Consider the following 12,175-nt stretch of genomic DNA (forward strand, 5'->3'; position numbering starts at 1 on the left):
CTCTCCCTCCCCCTCTCTCCTTTCTTCTCTCTCGACTGGGGACATGGATACAAGTGAGCACTGCAGCAGAATTAATGTCTACTTTGAAGTTCCATCATTCGGCATAGCGCCTGTGATGTCCACAATATCCCAGCAAATAACTACACATGCTGACACATTCAACCACTACTCAAATACATTGCAACGTTTCAATCCCATTTTGCAAATGTTTATGTGATTTATTTTATTTTATGGAAATTGATGGCGTGAAGGTTTCAAACTCATTCCATGGCTACAGGTTTTTATTTTTTCCTTTCAATAAAGACCTAGACAACCAGGTGAGGGGAGCACTTTACTAATTAGTTACCTTAAATCATCAATCAAGTACAAGGTAGGAGCGAAAACCCGCAGACACTCGGCCAGCCGTGGAATGAGTTTGTCACATGTGGTGTTAGGAATGAACTAAAATTCAGGCAATAGGACCAAACTTGAATGCAACACTTATTAACTAGTTGCCATGAACCAAGCTCCTCAACAAACATCCGCTGCAACTTATTGATAATCAGCCACCACACCTGTCCTTAATCTTCTTAATCACCCACTACCCTACTTAAAGCTGACCAAAATAACATTACATTCCACCTCTCTGTTGTGCAGTGTATGTTGTGTGACTAGCCTGATCAAGTGGTGCAGCCCCTGACAAGCTACTATCTCGTCAGTTCTACTAACGTTATTTTGTGGGGAATTGCCATCACCACAGCAGCCAAACTACCACGGCCTGATGATGTCTACTTGAGACTCCAAACCAAACTACAGAGTCCATCCCTGGATCCTTCATCTGCAGCCCTGGACTTCATCCGGTCCATTCTCATTCCCCTCCTGAATCCCCATTGTCCCTTCCATCTCCAGTTACTCAAGCAAACAGCAAAATTACCTTTAAAAAAAATAATAATGAAAGCTATCAAACAACCTCTCATGGCACAGTAGGGACTGTGAAGTGGCATGCACACACATTCTTTAGTTGTGTTGTTTGTATATTGTTGTATTTATAATTTTTGTGACTGTTCTAGCCTATCAGTGTTTTGTTAGGTTTTTGTATGGACCCCAGGAAGAATAGCTGCTGCTTCAGCAAAAAAGCTAATGGAGATCTGAATAAAACAATTCTCGCAATCATTCCATTTCCTCAAATATTCTAAACCCATATCAATGTCTGGTCCTTAAACATATTAATTGATTTATAGGCGATACGGTTTATGCAGTGTGGGTGTGTATTGTGATTGTTGCATAGTGGGTGAGGACTCCAAGGGAGGGTTGAGACTGGGGGCTGGGTTGTAAGAGATGAGGGAGTCTCTCCCACCAGGATGTTTTCTTGGCAAACAGAAAGAGACTGGCCTCAGCTCCATTTGCACTGTGCCTCAAGTCATCTATCATATATAGTACCTTTCAAACCAATACGTTTATCAGCAACTTTAGCATGCCTGCAACTTTTTGCCAACTTCTCTTTATTTTCTGCCAAGCGACCTAGTCATGATTGCGGTAAAGTTCTGCTTACAGCTTAGTATAAATGTAGCCGTAATGCTGAAGCTGCATTGGCACGCACTATGCTCTTATGCTCTTGATGGTTGCTAGGCAGCAGCCGTTACTAGGCTGTTACCATCCTCCTGACAATTCGAAGCATTGCGAGGCATGTCACTTTGCCCATCTCTTCGCATAGCAGACCACTAAGCATGCACTGTTTTCTTAATCACAACTTGATGGATCTATAAAGAACTACTGTGGGAATGAACATCACTGAATGATTAAATAATAGGAATAAAGTAGGCAAATAATTCAATTGAAGGCATGTATCAAATTGTTGATTACTAAAACTTCCAGTGGGTCAAGTAGATGATAATTTCAGCACCGTTTTGATTGGGACAACACCATCACGCTGATTTGAGACAAGCGTCTTTTCACTGAATCTGCATTTGGATATTGGTTATAAGCTGCAATTAGGCTGAGGAAATGTTAGCTAAGTTGAGATGAGTGAGCGCATGCTCATGATCATCTTGTCTAGTTGGCTCATTTATTAGAACTAATCTGAAAATGTTGCCAGTATGTTATATAGCTTAACAAGTGAATTATTTTGCTCTTCACTCGCTGTCGCTTAATAGCCTAGGCCTACTCTCAACCAAAAGCCTGATCAATCAATGTGATTTTGTTTCACTGAATCTCCGTCTGTATATTTGGTTAATTGGTCTCTTGCTGGACAAATAAGTAGAGGTGGAAGGCCTATAGCTCATCTATTTGTTTTCTCATCTATCACTGTTCAGAAACATTTAGCATGCAATAATGTAGCCTAAATCATGTGTAGGTCTATTATTTTTGCTTGATCACGTATAGGCAACTGTAAAAGCCTGCGACAGGTTGTGAAATATGAACACGAGACTCACATGCTTTTGAAAATACAGATTGCTATTATTTTCAAATGGTATCATGATGAAGATACTCTCAATGTAAGACCCTACTCCTGCTCCCTAAGAAAGCAGAGTTGGCCTAAGGGTAGAAAAGAGGTGAAACGTGGATCAAAATAACATCTGCCTGTGTGGTAGGTAGCCTAGTGGTTAGATAATTAGGCCAGTAATTGAAAGTTGGTGGTTCAAATCCCTGAGCTGACACTAATTTCTTCTTTTTTTATGTGCCCTTGAGCAGAGCACTTAACCCTAATTTCTCCTGTAAGTCGCTCTGGATAAGAGCATCTGCTAAATACAACGCTTTTGTTATATGACAGCGGTTCCACACTTTAATGTGACACAAGTTGTGTGGGATTTTTATTTTATTTTATTCTGTTATTTTCCATTATATTATTAGTATAAAATATTTGTATGTTGACTGTGATCAGGGTTAGTGTGTCTTGTCTGTTTAATTAACAAAACAACAAACTATTGATTTAATTTGCATGGTGCAGACATGTAGGCTGCATAGACCAGTCACATAATTACACTGAAAATATGTTATTCTACTCTTTTGAAAATGTTATTAGTCTTATAATGTTTCTTAGGACCTGCCTAAATGAACGAATAATGGATTTCTTTGTGATGGTGTATATTCAATGAATTTTTACAAATAAACGCTCAGCCAGATCGGCCCACACCTACTCACACTCCTAAACGTGCCGGCATGTGCACTGGAGGTTTAAAAGGCTTACCCCGGCAAGAATGTGGTCAAAATGGGACTGTGTGAATTGGGTTCTTAAAAACATTGGCAGATTTTTTTTTACGGGCAACATACCATGAATCCTATGTGAAAGAAGTAATACACTGACTCATAAAGGGCCCATGCCTGTTCCCTTCAAAGTGGGGCCAAGTACAATAATGGCATTGGGGAGAATGCGGACAGAATCACAGAATCCAGACTTTAAACTGGAATTAAACAACATTAATTGATGTTCAACAGTTTTGAACTTAGCAGGAAATCAACTAAATGTATCAAATGTATTAGAACATGTATTAATTTGCCCAAGTTTATCCTAAAACATAAAACAAAATGTATCACTAATTCGTATTTTCCTGCAACTTTCTGAAACAGCACAGGAATGACCATTTGTCTGTGTGCGTGTGAACGGTGCCCGCGTATGTCTACACTTCGTGTAGCCGTTAGTGAAGATCCTAATGCTAACCTTCTTCTGGAAGAGATGGAAAGTATTTCACCCAAAACCTTCTCAATATGTATGTATACTGTATGTGTAGGAGGGTAGGGGCTAGCTTGACATTGTAATTTTCAGAGGGAGGCTCGACTCAATTATATGATGGCTCTGTGCAAGCTGGAGCACAGAAAGCAGTATGGATTAGAGGTCTTCACGGATCCACCTGTACGTGAGTACCCGAGACCCAATCGGGGTTCCAAGCGGGTCTGGATCCATGATGTGAAATAATATCACAGGTCTGCGTCACATCTGATATGATTGTCACGGCTCTCAGGTATGTGTAATTTTAACTGACTTGTTCAGAAGGGCCCGTACAGTAGAGAGAGATATTTTATCATTTATGCTGCTGCTGTTGCTTTTACACGCGTGGCACGTGTAGATTGTTGTTGTTGTCGGCCAATCATAAGTAATCAAAGCGGCAATTGGCTACAGCTAGGAGATAAAGTTAGGAAATACAGTATCTAATCAATAAAAGATGGAATTAAAATTACGGAATTAAAAGATACAAGGAAAAGGAGTAGCTACAACGACCAAGTGTCACGCCCTTATCTGTTTCACCTGTCTTTGTGATTGTCTCCGCCCATCTCCAGGTGTCACCTGTTTTCCCCTGTGTTCCCTGTTTGTTTTGTCAAGTCAACCAGCGTGTTTTTCCACGCTCCTGTTTTGCTAGTCCTCCTGGTTTTGACCCTTGCCTACCTTGACTCTGAACCCGCCTGCCTGACCATACTGCCTGCCCTGACCTCGAGTCTGCCTGCCACTCTGTACCTCCTGGACTCTGACCTGGTTTATGATCTTTTTCCTGTCCACGGCTATTCTCTTGCCTGCCCCTTGGATTATAATACATATCAGAGACTCAAACCATCTGCATCTGGGTCTCGCCCTGTGCCCTTATATCAAGAGCCAACAGGTAGGCTGCTTTTCTGAATAGATTTGTTGTTATTTGTAACTGTAGGATGAGAAAGCACATGCACTGAAGCCTAAATGAGCCAACTAGTTAACCTTAGCTAGCTTAACTAGCTCTTCCTGGTTTGATGCATTCAAGACAGGTAGACCTACTACGCAATAATATTTGATGATAAATAGCCTAGCTGTGGCAACTATTAGTATACTATAGCGCAAGTCGGGTTGGTTGGTTGCTGTCTCTCCCTCCCTCCTCCCTGTATATCTAGATCACAGTATGGCCCCTCCCCTGCTTAATAGAGTGGCCCCTCTCTCTACCTCTGGCGCTGTATCAACTCTGGTTAATAAAGTAGCTTGAAAAATGACTTTTCTGCTGCTTCCCTCACTTGGATCAGACCGGGTCTGGATCCAACCAAGTCTATACAGAACGGATCTATTTTTCCTCGGGTCCGTTTGGAACGGGTCTCTATACGCATTTATGCCCCAGGTATATTTCGGATTGGGTCCAACTTTTTGAACCTCTGGATACATCCCCACACACACACACGTGTGCACATAGCACACACTCATGCAGGACTGAGTACACTCCCGCACCTTATGCACCTATGCACTGCTGTATGCTCCCTTGCATATCCACCCTTTCTTCCCTCCATCCCTCCATCTTTCCCTCCATCTCTCTTCCGGAAATGAGTGGGAGGGAGTCCCCGGGTCCTCAGAGTGCAGAAATCGATGGACGAGCAGAGACAACAAGGTCACCTTCATACAGAGAGAGACAGATGGGGAGGGGGGAGGGATGAAAGGAGGAGAGAGGACTGTGATAGAGAGGGAGGGGAAGCAGAAAGAGGGAATGAGATTGAGAAACATGAGTCAGGGTTGAAGAGAGAGGGGAATAGTGCTGGCGATATGGAACTAAAGGAGAGAAAAGGGAGAGCTGTGACAGAAGGGAGCGTGGAAGGGAGTGACAAAGGGGGGAGAGAGGGCAGAGAGTGCGAGGAGGGGAAGTTGGAAAGAGGAAGAAGGAAAGAGGGAGAGAAAATGAACATAGAGAGAGCACGCAGTGGTAGAGGGCTGGAGTTTATATTCCTTAAGGCTACACAGAAAGATTTGTGTGGTGATTGTTTACCGCCCGCCTCGTCTTTCTCTCCCTCCTCCGCTTTCTCACACCACCGTTTTATGTTCCAATTAGTCACTGATGTTTAGGCTTCAAACACCCCCCACATCCCCCTACCCACACGAGTGTGTTTGAGTGTGTGTGTGTATGTGTGTGTTTTAGGAGGAGGGGAAGAGAGAGCAATGCTTTTTCACACATTATTTATTCATCAGGTGAGTCATGAGCAGTGCCTGAGAGAGAGGTTACAGAAGTGTCAAACTAGGAGGATAGAGACAGAGAGAGTGACAAAGAGAGAGCGAAAGAAAGAGGGAGGAGGGAAAGAGGGGTCGACGGAGGATGGAGTGAAGGAGAGGGGGAGGAGAGAGGGGAAGTGGTCGAACAAGGAGAGAAAGGGCAGGGGAGAGAGTGAAAAATAATTGAACCTGTGTGTGAGTGAGAGTTGAGCTCATCCACATGGTATAGGCTGAGACTAGCTGGTGGGTTTTAGTCACCCTCTCTGACCTGAAGTCTTTGAGGGTCAGATAATCACCTAGACTCATTGACTTAGCATCTCAGAACAGATCATATTGACATCTTGTGTCATTGAGTTAGCATCAACAGGTCTGAGAGCAACTCTTAGTCTGGTCAGATTTAACCATTGTGGCTGCACTAGACACATACCTGTTTAGTCTTATTACAGATCTTCTGTAATCAAGAGGACATTAATGAACACTAGCAGTGACTTATCAGATGTGCTGAGACCCAGTGTTCTCCTAATCTATACTATATCCTCAACCACACAGGCAACAAGCAGTTATATCTGTTTCAATGTTGTATGGATATACAGACACACTGTGACAAGCATCAGTGCACTTACCCTCCCACACACACATCCCACCTACGCTTGCACAAACACATTGATACACACCCTGGAACGATAAAACAGATATGTCTTTAAAGTGAGGGTAAATGTTAAATTATAGATATGTGAAGTCTTCATGTAACCTTAGCAACCACCTACAGTACGCAAACAAATTGTTTTAAAAATAGATGTTTCATAGGTGACCATATACTCTGCTTGGCCAGTTGAGTTGTTGGGCAGAGGTTGGATGGAGAGAGGGGAGGAAGGACACAACATAAAAGAAGAAACAGCAGGATTTATAAAGAAGAGATCAGAATAAAATGCCAAGAATGCTTTTCTTCGAGGTTCAGTGTGTGTGTGGATGAAGTTGAATGGACAAAGCACCGGAGTCTGATGATCAGATACAGTATACGCGTCTATTAATCAAATATTTCCAATGGTAGCCAACACACACAATATGTAGTCTGGGTAGGCTACCAGTATTTTTAGCTAACATTCAAATCAAAGTTTATTTGTCACTTGCGCTGAATACAACAAGTGTAGACATTACAGTGAAATGCTTACTTACAGGCTCTAACCAACAGTGCAAAAAACGTATTAGGTGGACAATAGGTAAGTAAAGAAATAAAAACAACAGTAAAAAGACAGTGAAAAATAACAGTAGCGAGGCTATATACAGTAGCAAGGCTATAAAAGTACCCAAATTTCTTCAACCTCCTGAGGCTGTTGCGCCTTCTTCACAACACTGTGTGGGTAGACCATTTCAGTTTGTCGTTGATGTGCACGCCGAGGAACTTAAAACCTTCCACTTTCTCCACTGCTGTCCCTTCGATGTGGATAGGGGAGTGCTCCCTCTGCTGTTTCCTGAAGTCCACAATCATCTCCTTTGTTTTTTTGATGTTGAGTGAGAGTTTGTTTTCAAGACACTACACTCCAAGGGCCCTCACCTCCTCCCTGTAGGCTGTCTCGTCGTTGTTGGTAATCAAGCCCACTACTGTTGTGTCATCTGCAAACTTGATGATTGAGTTGGAGGCGCACATGGCCACGCAGTCGTGGGTGAACCGGGAGTACAGGAGGGGGCTGAGAATGGGGCCCCACAAGGGTGCAGTGTTGAGGGTCAGTGAGGTGGAGATGTTGTTTCCTAACCTTCACCACCTGGGGGCGGCCCATCAGAAAGTCCAGGACCCAATTGCACAGGGCGCCAGCTTGATGATGAGCTTGGAGGGTACTATGGTGTTGAATGCTGAGCTGTAGTCAATGAACAGTATTCTTACATTGGTATTCCTCTTGTCCAGATAGGATAGGGCAGTGTGATGGCGATTGCATCGTCTGTGGACCTGTTAGGGTGGTATGCAAACTGAAGTGGGTCTAGGATGGCCGGTAAGGTGGAGGTGATATGATCCTTCACTAGTCTCTCAAAGCACTTTATGATGACAGAAGTGAGTGTTACTGGGTGGTAGTCATTTAGTTCAGTTACCTTTGCCTTCTTGGGTACAGGAACAATGGTGGCTGTCTTGAAGCATGTGGGGACAGCAGACTGGGATAGGCAGCAATTGAATATGTCCGTAAACACACCAGCAAGCTAGTCTGCGCATGCTCTGAGGACGCGGCTAGGGATGTTGTCTGGGCCATCAGCCTTGCGAGGGTTAACACATTTAAATGTTTTACTCACATCGGCCACGGAGAAGGAGGGGGGGCGCAGTTCTTGTTAGCGGGCCATGACGGTGGCACTGTATTATCCTCAAAGCGGGCAAAGAAGGTGTTTAGTTTGTCTGGAAGCGTGACGTCGGTGTCCGTGACGTGGCTGGTTTTCTTTTTGTAGTCCGTGATTTCCTGTAGACCCTGCCACATACGTCTCGTGTCTGAGTGTAACGGCTGTCGTGAGAGAGTAGACCAAGGTGCAGCGGAGATAGTGTTCATCATTGAATATTTAATAAAGAAAGAACACTATACAAACAAAACAAGAAAACCGACAGCCAAACAGTCCTGTCAGGTGCAAAACACTAACAGAAACAATTACCCACAAAACCCAAAGAAAAAACATGCTCCTTATGTGTGACTCCCAACCAGCAACAACGAACTTCAGCAGTGCCTGATTGGGAGCCACACACGGCCCAAAACAAAGAAATACAAAAACATAGAAAAAGGAACATAGAACGCCCACCCAATGTAACACCCTGGCCTAACCAAAATAAAGAACAAAAACCCCTCTATGGCCAGGGCGTTACACTGAGCCATTGAATTGCGACTAATTTGTCCCTGTACTGGCATTTCGCTTGTTTGATTGCGTTGCGGAGGGAATAACTACACTGTTTATATTCAGCCATATTCCCAGACCTCTTTCCACGGTTAAATGTGGTGGTTCGCGCTTTCAGTTTTGCGCGAATGCCGCCATCATCCACAGTTTCTGGTTAGGGTAGGTTTTAATAGTCACAGTGCGTACAACATCTCCAATGCACTTCCTTATGAATTCACTCACTAGGTCGACGTTATTCTCTGAGGCTGACCGGAACATATCCCAGTCCGCGTGATCAAAACAATCTTGAAGCATGGATTCCGATTGGTCAGACCAGCGTTGAATGGTTCTAGTTACTGGTACATCCTGTTTGAGTTTCTGCCTATAAGACAGTAGGAGCCAGATGGAGTCGTGGTCCAATTTGCCGAAGGGAGGGCAGGGGAGGGCTTTGTATGCATCCCGGAAGTTAGAGTAGCAGTGGTCGAGTATATTAGCCCTGCGTGTAGTGCAATCAACATGCTGATAGAATTTAGGTAGCCTTGTTCTCAAATTTTACTTTTTTACACCATTTTAAAGACAAGACTCTCCTTTATCTAACCACATTGTCCGATTTCAAAAAGGCTTTACAACGAAAGCAAAACATTAGATTATGTCAGGAGAGTACCCAGCCAGAAATAATCACACACCCATTTTTCAAGCTAGCATATAATGTCACAAAAACCAAAACCACAGCTAAATGCAGCACTAACCTTTGATGATCTTCATCAGATGACACTCCTAGGACATTATGTTATACAATACATGCATGTTTTGTTCAATCAAGTTCATATTTATATAAAAAAAACAGCTTTTTACATTAGCATGTGACGTTCAGAACTAGCATACCCACCGAACACTTCCGGTGAATTTACTAAATTACTCACGATCAACGTTCACAAAAAACATAACAATTATTTTAAGAATTATAGATACAGACTCCTTTATGCAATCGCGGTGTCCGATTTTAAAATAGCTTTTCGGTGATAGCACATTTTGCAATATTCTGAGTAGATAGCCCGGCCATCACAGGCTAGCTATTTTGACACCCACCAAGTTTGGCACTCACCAAACTCAGATTTACTATAAGAAAAATTGGATTACCTTTGCTGTTCTTCGTCAGAATGCACTCCCAGGACTTCTACTTCCACACCAATGTTGTTTTTGTTCCAAATAATCCATAGTTATATCCAAATAGCGGCGTTTTGTTCTTGCGTTCAAGACACTATCCGAAGGGTGATGCGCCGGCGCGTATCGTGACAAAACAATTCAAAATATTCCATTACCGTACTTCGAAGCATGTCAAACGCTGTTTAAAATCAATTTTTATGTGATTTTTCTCGTAAAATAGCGATAATATTCCGACCGAGAGACGTCATTTTCGTTCAAAGACTGAAAATGTAAAATGGACTCTTCACGTGCAAGCGCGTGCCCGTTTCATTGTTCTCAGATCGACCACAACCAAATGCGCTACTGTTTTTCAGCCAGGGACTGCAGAGTCATCATTCAACGTTCTGGTGCCTTCTGAGAGCCTATGGGAGTCTTAGAAAATGTCACGTTACAGCAGAGATCCTCTGTTTTTGATAAAGAGGGTATAGAAGGCCAAGAAATGGTCAGAGAGGGCACTTCCTGTTTAGAATCTTCTCAGGTTTTGGCCTGCCATATGAGTTCTGTTATACTCCCAGACACCATTCAATCAGTTTTAGAAACTGTAGGGTGTTTTCTATCCAAATCAAACAATTATATGCATATTCTAGTTTCTGCGCAGGAGTAATAACCAGATTAAATCGGGTACATTTTTTATCCAGCCGTGAAAATACTGCCCCCTATCCTAAACAGGTTTATCATGAAGCATACACCCCCGCCCTTCCTCTTCCCAGAGAGGTGTTTATCTCTGTCGGCGCGATCCATGGAGAAGCCCGGTGGCTGAACCGATTCCAACAACATGTACACATACATCGAGAGAGAGAGAGAGCCATGTTTCTGTGAAACAGAGAATGCTACCCTTGCTACCCAAGGCAACCCTTGCTCAAATTTCATCTACCTTGTTGTCAAGAGACTGGACATTGGCGAGTAGTATACTCGGGAGCGGTGGGCGATGTGCACATCTACGGAGCCTGACCAGGAGGCCGCTCCGTCTGCCCCTTCTGCAGCGCTGTTGTCTTGGGTCAGCTTCTGGGATTAGATCCATTGTCCTGAGTGGTGGTCCAAACAGAGGATCCGCTTCGGGAAAATCGTATTCCTGGTTGCAATGTTGGTAAGTTGACGTCGCTCTTATATCCAATAGTTCTTCCCAGCTGTATGTTTAAGACTTAAGATTTCCTGGGGTAACAATGTAAGAATAATACATACAAAAAAAATACTGCATAGTTTGCTATTGAAGAATTAATGTTGAACAGGCCTAAATACTAATGTCTAACTTCATAAATGTATTCTTTAGTGATTTACTTTGTTGCTTATATAGACGACTCTCCGACTTGTGCGTGCTAGACTAAATAGAAAAACAAGATTCCCAACTTTGACTCAAAATTAGATTTTTTCCTGTAGCTTAGAACACAACAATTTTCTATTGACTTCTGCATTAATCTTTTTTTGCGCAAGCGTGAATTACAGGAAGTAGTAGAATTGCTAATTGGGTCTCTTGGTAGAAGGGCATCTTTGATTCAAGTTTCTCCGGTGATAAAGTTATCAATCTTCTGTGACAAAGAAATGTCATAAATAGAGCTGACAGGATACCATATTTTACATGTTAGACACATAGTCTTCAATACATTTCAATCTGAATGTTTTGTTCGCATTGTAATGTGTTTTATGTTACCGCTGTGTCCCTTTCTTTAGGGTAAGCTACTTGCTAGACAGGCTACAATGGGATTCTATGAATACTCAACGCACAATGTAACTAACATTATAGCAATAACTACACATTCTAGCTATAACAATAACACCAATAATCAATACAAATATCCAATGTTGCTACTTACAAGTAATGTCCAGAAGCAATAAGGCCATCCCTTGCTTGCTCAAATGCATCTTCTACCAAAACAAGTCCATGCCCTGAACAGCAACTTGTAGCCATGTTGAGGTTCAAGCATTTCTCTGGGGGATGGGCAGTGCTGCTTATGTGTATATATGACTCAAATATGGAGGCGAAAGAAACGCACACCTGTTTAGGCGAGGTGCTGGCTAGCGGCGTAGAACACTTGAAAAAGAAAAGGAGAGCCGCACACTCTAGGAACTCAGATGCAATAATTGAATAACCTAATATCCAACGTTTTGACAGACAAGCTGTCTTCATCAGGGTATAATGACAAACATTGCGGGTCACTAGTTCATATAGTGTCAAAGGGGACACACAGGTGTCTGTAATCATGGCTGGGTGTGGCCTGA

At 42.9% G+C, this 12,175-nt stretch overlaps 1 long non-coding RNA gene across 1 annotated transcript; it reads right to left on the reverse strand.

The window, feature by feature from the left end:
- Positions 1-5,858: 5,858 nt before the first annotated feature.
- Positions 5,859-11,926, reverse strand: LOC115207104 (uncharacterized). The gene is made up of 2 exons (XR_003880914.1): positions 11,770-11,926; positions 5,859-5,933 (listed from the first exon to the last, which is right to left on the reverse strand). It is a non-coding gene; the product is annotated as an uncharacterized LOC115207104 (long non-coding RNA).
- Positions 11,927-12,175: the final 249 nt, after the last annotated feature.

Source organism: Salmo trutta, chromosome 14 (genome assembly GCF_901001165.1).
Source record: "Salmo trutta chromosome 14, fSalTru1.1, whole genome shotgun sequence".
NCBI classification, from domain to species: Eukaryota; Metazoa; Chordata; class Actinopteri; order Salmoniformes; family Salmonidae; genus Salmo; species Salmo trutta.